The sequence below is a fragment of the Lithobates pipiens genome, unplaced genomic scaffold, assembly GCF_037356315.1.
Source record: "Lithobates pipiens isolate NorthernLeopardFrog02 unplaced genomic scaffold, aLitPip1_a1.2 Scaffold_30, whole genome shotgun sequence".
NCBI classification, from domain to species: Eukaryota; Metazoa; Chordata; class Amphibia; order Anura; family Ranidae; genus Lithobates; species Lithobates pipiens.
In genome coordinates, this window is record NW_027507791.1 from 31,662,022 (window position 1) to 31,669,480 (window position 7,459).

General features: G+C 55.4%; 1 protein-coding gene across 3 annotated transcripts in view; it reads right to left on the bottom strand.

Annotated features, from left to right (window-relative positions):
• SEMA4A (semaphorin 4A) overlaps positions 1-7,459 on the bottom strand; it is a 113,231-nt gene that overhangs the window by 77,189 nt on the left and 28,583 nt on the right. The window lies entirely within an intron of this gene.

The window sequence follows — 7,459 nt, forward strand, 5'->3', positions numbered from 1 at the left end:
TGAAGGGGGTGTGTGGGGGGGGGGGGATGTGGTCGCTGGCCCTTTAAGAGCGGCACTTTGCAGTGCAGCTGTTGCAGAGATGCAGGAAGTCAGGTTTTTGCGGTGCGGCGGTTCCTGCGCAGAGACCTGGGGAGGGAAGCGAATGGTGGCGGCCTGGGGGTGGGGGGGGGGGTGGGGAGGTGTGAGGTCTCTCTTCGCTTTTTCTGTTCTCTCTACATCTTAACACATCACTGTTCCGATTTTCTTAAAGGGCCCCCCGACCACAGAGTACAGCTCGGTTGGGTAAAAGGCTCGATTCCCAGAACTGATGATAAGTGAAGGTGGTATAGAGGGGGGAGGGGCAGCCGGGAAATTACACTCGCGTCAACGATTACCAGACTACTGTGTCAGAAGACAACCGGCATCTTGGTGCCCCTGAAGAAGCGATGCACCCCCCCCCCCTCCCCCCCACCAACTGATTTGCAGCCAAAGACATGAAGCTCACCAACAGCCAATCGCAAGGGCAGGAGGTGCGATTTCTCCAAAATAAGGACATTTAAAAGGAGTACAAACATGCCTATAAACCCCCCCCCCCTCCCCATCAGTGGTCCCACTTCCAAATGTAGACATTTGTACAACTGTCCATTCACGGCCATCCCAGGCTATGAAGAAGAAACCGGCTTGGGCCCCAACGCTGGCCGGCAGGACAGCAAAGCCGTAAGGTGCTGCCCACAGGTGGCCTCTGCCTGTTCGGGCCCCCCCCCCCCCCCTCTGCTGATCTGTTAGGGCCAGGATCCGGGATGGGGAGTACTGCCTATACACCCCCCTCCATCAGTGGCCCCCCACTTTCAATGATCCTTCACAACTTTTGTTCTGTAGACCAGGGGGCCTCAAACTGGTGGCTCTCCAGCTCTTTGCGAAACTACAAGTCCCATGAGGCTGACCGTTACCAGCAGGATTCCCACAGGCATGATGGGACTTTCACATCAGCTGGAGGGCCGCCAATTTTAGACCCCCCCTGCTGTAGACATCTGTACAACTGTCCACTCATGGCCATGAATGGAGGAGCTGGGTTGGGCCCCAACTCTAGCCTGCAGGATTCTCCAAACCAAGCCATAGCTGCTAGACTGGGGCTACCCACAGGTGGCCTCCGCTGGGTCAGGGCCCCCCCCTGCAGACCTGTTATGGCCAGAATTCAGTATGTGAGTATTGCCTACACCCCCCCCCCCCCCCAATCAGTGGTCCCACTTCCAATGATCCTTCACAACTTTTATTTTGTAGGACATTTGTACAACTGTCCCTCCCAGGCTATGAATGGGGGAGCTGGGCCCCAACGCTGGCCGGCAGGAGTTTCCAAACCAAGCCATCGATGTTGCACTGGGACTGCCCATCGGTGGCCTCTATCAGGTCAGAGCCCCTCATGCTGACCTGTCATGGCCAGGATCTGGTATAGGAGTACTGCCCATACACCCCCAATGCCCCCACTTCCAACGATCCCTCCAACTATTATTCTGTAAAGATTTGCACAACTGTCCATTCTTGCCCTGCCCAGGCTATGAAGAAGAAACTGGCTTGGGCCCAAACGCTGGCTGGCAGGAGCTCCCAAACCAAGCCATCCATGTTGCACTGGGACTGCCCATCGGTGGGCCCTTCCAGGTCAGAGCCAACCCCCCCCCCCCCCCCGCTGACCTGTTAAGGCCAGGATTCGGTATGAGAGCACTGCCTATACACCCCCCTCAGTGGCCCCACTTCCAACGATCCATCACAACTATTATTCTGTAAACATTTGCACAACTGTCCATTCATGGCCATCCCAGGCTGAAGAGCGAGCTGGCTTGGACCCCAGCGCTAGCCAGCAGGAGATCCCAAAACCAAGCCATAGATGTTGCACTGGGGCTACTCACAGGCAGCCCCTTCCAGGTCAGAGCCCCCCAGTTGACCTGTCAAGGCTTGGGTCCACAACGCTGGCCCGCAGAAGTTCCCAAACCAAGCAATCGATGTTGCACTGGGACTGCCCATCGGTGGCCCCTTTCAGGTCAGAGCCGCCCCCCCCCCCCCAGCTGACCTGTTAAGGCCATGATTCTGTAAGAGAGTACTGCCTATACACCCCCAATGGCCCCACTTCCAACGATCCATCACAACTGTCCATTCATGGTCATCCCAGGCTATGAAGAAGAAACTGGCTTGGGTCCCCAACGCTAGCCGGCAGGAGTACCCAAACCAAGCCATCGATGTTGCATTGGGACTGCCCATCGGTGGTCTCTATCAGGTCAGAGCCCCTCATGCTGACCTGTCATGGCCAGGATTCGGTATGAGAGCACTGCCTATACACGCCCCTCAGTGGCCCCACTTCCAACGATCCATTACAACTATTATTCTGTAAACATTTGCACAACTGTCTTTTCATGGCCATCCCAGGCTGTGAAAAGCGAGCTGGCTTGGACCCCAACGCTAGCCGGCAGGAGTTCCCAAAACCAAGCCATAGATGTTGCACTGGGGCTACTCACAGGCAGCCCCTTCCAGGTCAGAGCCCCCCAGCTGACCTGTCAAGGCTTGGGTCCACAACGCTGGCCCGCAGAAGTTCCTAAACCAAGCAATCGATGTTGCACTGGGAGTGCCCATCGGTGGCCTCTATCAGGTCAGAGCTCCTCATGCTGACCTGTCATGGCCAGGATCTGGTATGAGAGTACTGCCCATACACCCCCCTCAGTGGCCCCACTTCCAACGATCCATTACAACTATTATTCTGTAAACATTTGCACAACTGTCCATTCATGGCCATCCCAGGCTGAAGAGCGAGCTGGCTTGGACCCCAACGCTAGCCGGCAGGAGTTCCCAAAACCAAGCCATAGATGTTGCACTGGGGCTACTCACAGGCAGCCCCTTCCAGGTCAGAGCCCCCCAGCTGACCTGTCAAGGCTTGGGTCCACAACGCTGGCCCGCAGAAGTTCCCAAACCAAGCAATCAATGTTGCACTGGGACTGCCCATCGGTGGCCCCTTCCAGGTCAGAGCCGCCCCCCCCCCCCCCCAGCTGACCTGTTAAGGCCATGATTCTGTATGAGAGTACTGCCTATACACCCCCAATGGCCCCACTTCCAACGATCCATCACAACTGTCCATTCATGGTCATCCCAGGCTATGAAGAAGAAACTGGCTTGGGTCCCCAACGCTAGCCGGCAGGAGTACCCAAACCAAGCCATCGATGTTGCATTGGGACTGCCCATCGGTGGTCTCTATCAGGTCAGAGCCCCTCATGCTGACCTGTCATGGCCAGGATTCGGTATGAGAGCACTGCCTATACACGCCCCTCAGTGGCCCCACTTCCAACGATCCATTACAACTATTATTCTGTAAACATTTGCACAACTGTCCATTCATGGCCATCCCAGGCTGTGAAAAGCGAGCTGGCTTGGACCCCAACGCTAGCCGGCAGGAGTTCCCAAAACCAAGCCATAGATGTTGCACTGGGGCTACTCACAGGCAGCCCCTTCCAGGTCAGAGCCCCCCAGCTGACCTGTCAAGGCTTGGGTCCACAACGCTGGCCCGCAGAAGTTCCCAAACCAAGCAATCGATGTTGCACTGGGACTGCCCATCGGTGGCCCCTTCCAGGTCAGAGCCGCCCCCCCCCCCCCAGCTGACCTGTTAAGGCCATGATTCTGTATGAGAGTACTGCCTATACACCCCCAATGGCCCCACTTCCAACGATCCATCACAACTGTCCATTCATGGTCATCCCAGGCTATGAAGAAGAAACTGGCTTGGGTCCCCAACGCTGGCCCGCAGAAGTTCCCCAACCAAGCAATCGATGTTGCACTGGGACTGCCCATCGGTGGCCTCTATCAGGTCAGAGCTCCTCATGCTGATCTGTCATGGCCAGGATCTGGTATGAGAGTACTGCCCATACACCCCCCTCAGTGGCCCCACTTCCAACGATCCATTACAACTATTATTCTGTAAACATTTGCACAACTGTCCATTCATGGCCATCCCAGGCTGTGAAGAGGGAGCTGGCTTGGACCCCAACTCTAGCCGGCAGGACTTCCCAAAACCAAGCCATAGATGTTGCACTGGGGCTACTCACATGCAGCCCCTTTCAGGTCAGAGCTTCCGCCTGCTGACCTGTTAAGGCCATGATTCCGTATGAGAGTACTGCCTATACACCCCCAATGGCCCCACTTCCAATGATGTCCAATGGTGTCCAGTCATGCCCATCCCAGGCTATGAAGAAGAAAGCGGCTTGGGTCCCAATGCTGGCCAGCAGGGGTTCCCAAACCAAGCCATGAATGCTGCACTGGGGCTGCCCATCGGTATCCTCTATCAGGTCAGAGTCCCTCATGCTGACCTGTCATGGCCAGGATCTGGTATGGGAGTGCTGCCTATACACCCCCATCGGTGACCTCACTTCCAACGATCCATCACAACTGTCCATTCATGGTCACCCCAGGCTGTGAAGAGGGAGTTGGTTTGGGCCCCAACGCTGGCCGGCAGGAGTCCCAAACAAAGCTGTAGGTGTTGCACTGGGGCTGCCCACAGGTGGCCTCTGCTGACCTGTTAGGGCCAGGACACGGGGATGGGAGTACTGCCTATTCACCCCCCACCCCCCCCCATCAGTGGCCCCACTTTCAATGATCCTTCACAACTTTAATTCTGTGGACAAATGTCCATTCATGGCTATGAATGGGGGAGCTGGCTTGGGCCTCCAACTCTGGGCTGCAGGATTCCCAAAACAAAGCCTGTCGCTGTCACACTGGGGCTACTCACAGGCAGCCCCTGCCAGGTCAGGCCCCCCTGCGCTGACCTGTTAAGGCCAGAATTCGGTATGAGAGTACTGCCCATACACCCCCAATGGCCCCACTTCCAACGATCCATCACAACTATTATTCTGTAAAGATATGCACACCTGTCCATTCATGCCCATCCCAGGCTATGAAGAAGAAAACGGGCTTGGGCCCCAACGCTGGCCGGCAGGAGTCCCCAAATCAAGGCATGAATGCTGCACTGGGGCCGCCAATGGGCAGAGCCCCCCCTGCTGGCCTGTTAGGGCCAAAAATTAATATGAGGAGTACTGCCTATACCCTGTCCATTCATGCCCATCCCTGGCTATGAAGAAGAAACCGGCTTGGGCCCCAACGCTGGCCGCAGGTGTCCACAAATCAAGCCATGAATGCTGCACTGGGGCTGCCAATGGGCCAAAGCCCCCCCTGCTGGCCTGTTATGGCCAACATTTAGTATGAGAGTACTGCCTATACCCTGTCCATTCATGCCCATCCCTGGCTATGAAGAAGAAACCGGCTTGGGCCCCAACGCTGGCCGGCAGGTGTCCGCAAATCAAGCCATGAATGCTGCACTGGGGCTGCCAATGGGCCAAAGCCCCCCCTGCTGGCCTGTTATGGCCAACATTTAGTATGAGAGTACTGCCTATACCCTGTCCATTCATGCCCATCCCTGGCTATGAAGAAGAAACCGGCTTGGGCCCCAACGCTGGCCGGCAGGTGTCTGCAAATCAAGCCATGAATTCTGCGCTGGGGCTGCCAATGGGCCAAAGCTCCCCCTGCTGGCCTGTTATGGCCAACATTTAGTATGAGAGTACTGCCTATACCCTGTCCATTCATGCCCATCCCAGCTTTGAAGAGGGAGCTGGCTTGGGCCCCAATGCTGGCCGGCAGGAGTCCCCAAAACCAAGCTATGGATGCTGCATTGGGCCACCCAGAAGCAGCCTCTGTTAGGACCCGGGCCCCCCCCCTGCTTACTCATGGGGTCAGGGGCCCCGTATGGGAGTACAGACCATACCCACCGTATTGGTGGCCCCACTTCCAGCGATCCATAACAGCTATTACTCTATAGACATTTGCGCAACTGTCCATTCATGTCCAACTTGATAGGGCTGGGACCCGGTATGGGGGTACTGTCTGTACCCCCCCCACCCCGTTTCCTATAATCCATCACAGTCACTCAATTTTTGGTAGCCCCCCCGATACCTGTACCCCCCCCCCCCCCCGGAACAGGCCGTGTGACCCCCAGAGGGGATCAGAAATTGGGAAAGGAAAGACATCCGAATGGACATCGGACAGGAAGACACGTTTTCAGTCACTCCTTTGATCCCGTCGTACGTGTCGATTTCCTCGCCGCCGGCCTACATCAAAGGTCGGAGCTCGGAGACTTCCGAAAGGCACGCCAAAGCGGTCACCTGGGGGGGGGGGGGGACATTATTACTTCCCTTCAACACAAGGCCGCCAGCTGGTGTGGAGGAGAATATTAAAGGGGGACTCTGAGCAAAGCAAAAAGCAGGATGTTAGAATCATAATACAATGAATTATTAAAGCATGACTTGCTACAAAGTTACAATGTACAGTCTGATCACTGGGGGAGGGGAGACTGAGGAAATGCTTCCTCGTGCCTGCAGCAGACTGATCACTGAGGGGAGTCTAAAGAAATGCTTCCTTTCTGCAGCAGATTGATCACCGGGGGGGGGGGGGGGCAAATGCTGCCTCCTGCAGACTGATCACTGGGGGAGGGGAGAATGAGAAAATGCTTCTTCCTGCCTGCAGCAGACTGATCACTTGGGGGAGGGGAGTCTAAAGAAATGCTTCCTTCCCGCAGCAGACTGATCACTGGTGGGAGGGGAGTCATAGGAAATGCTTCCTTCTGCCTACAGCAGACTGATCACTGGGGGGAGGGGAGTCATAGGAAATTCCTCCTCCTGCCTGCAGGAGACTGATCACTGGGGGGAGGGGAGTCTGAGGAAATGCCTCCTCCTGCCTGCAGGAGACTGATCACTGGGGGGAGGGGAGTCGGAGGAAATGCCTCCTCCTGCCTGCAGGAGACTGATCACTGGGGGAGGGGAGACTGAGGAAATGCTTCCTCCTGCCTGCAGCAAACTGATGACATCTCAGCCTAGGCAAAGTGGTCTGTATGATATATATCTGGTTACATTTTGAATGCTGAGAGTCAGTGATTGGCTTCCAACTGGCAGAAGGTCAACCCAAGAAGTGTAACCCCCCCCCTCCCCAACCAATCAGTGAGCAGGGTGCAGGATGGCAGACCTCGATCTATTATCTTATCTTCCTTTTGTACAAGGACAGGTCCTCTTTGATCCGGCTCATGGTCTTTCTTTTTTTTGTGGTCGGAGTTGCGAATGTCTCCGGAGCGTGTCAGAAGCGCGATAAGAAGGAGGAAACGCAGACAGGAAGTGCGACATCATCATGAAAAAAAAAAAAAAAAACATCTCCATCTCCGATCCCCTCCTAGGACAATAAAAGGTTTGCCACATTGGATTTCTGCCACGTTAGGCTAAGGAGAGGTGTGGCGAGATTTCCAGAAGTTGGCTACGTTTAAGAAAAAACATCCTTTGTCTCCCCTGCCCCAGTGATCAGACTGTACATTGTAACTTTGTAGTAAGTCACAAGGTGAGATGCTGCAGAGGCTTATCTGTGTCAGACATTTGTGAACACTTCCAAGAACTGCACAGCACCGGAATTT